The sequence below is a fragment of the Triticum dicoccoides genome, chromosome 2B (genome assembly GCF_002162155.2).
Source record: "Triticum dicoccoides isolate Atlit2015 ecotype Zavitan chromosome 2B, WEW_v2.0, whole genome shotgun sequence".
Lineage (NCBI taxonomy): Eukaryota > Viridiplantae > Streptophyta > Magnoliopsida > Poales > Poaceae > Triticum > Triticum dicoccoides.
The window spans coordinates 766,544,637-766,544,934 of record NC_041383.1 but is presented as its reverse complement, the minus strand read 5'-3'; positions in this window follow the sequence as shown (position 1 = coordinate 766,544,934).

Here is a 298-nt window from a genome sequence, read left to right as displayed (position 1 = left end):
CAAGCGGGAGCTACATGCACTGGGCTGCCTTTTTATATATAAAATATAAGTATGTGTTGGCTTCATTTGTAAAAAAAAACCTAAAATAAATAAAACAAATATGTCCACACTTTAAATGTTTATTATTTGATTGTGTTTTCCAAGCAAACCGTTAGATAATTTAACCCCTTATTCGAGACTATATGAAGACCGAAATGATAATCCAAAAATCACCAACAGGAAATGTTATATGTCCCTCGTACCAAGCAACAGAATATTGCTCGCCCAAGCGCGCCACTGAAAACATTGTAGTTTATTA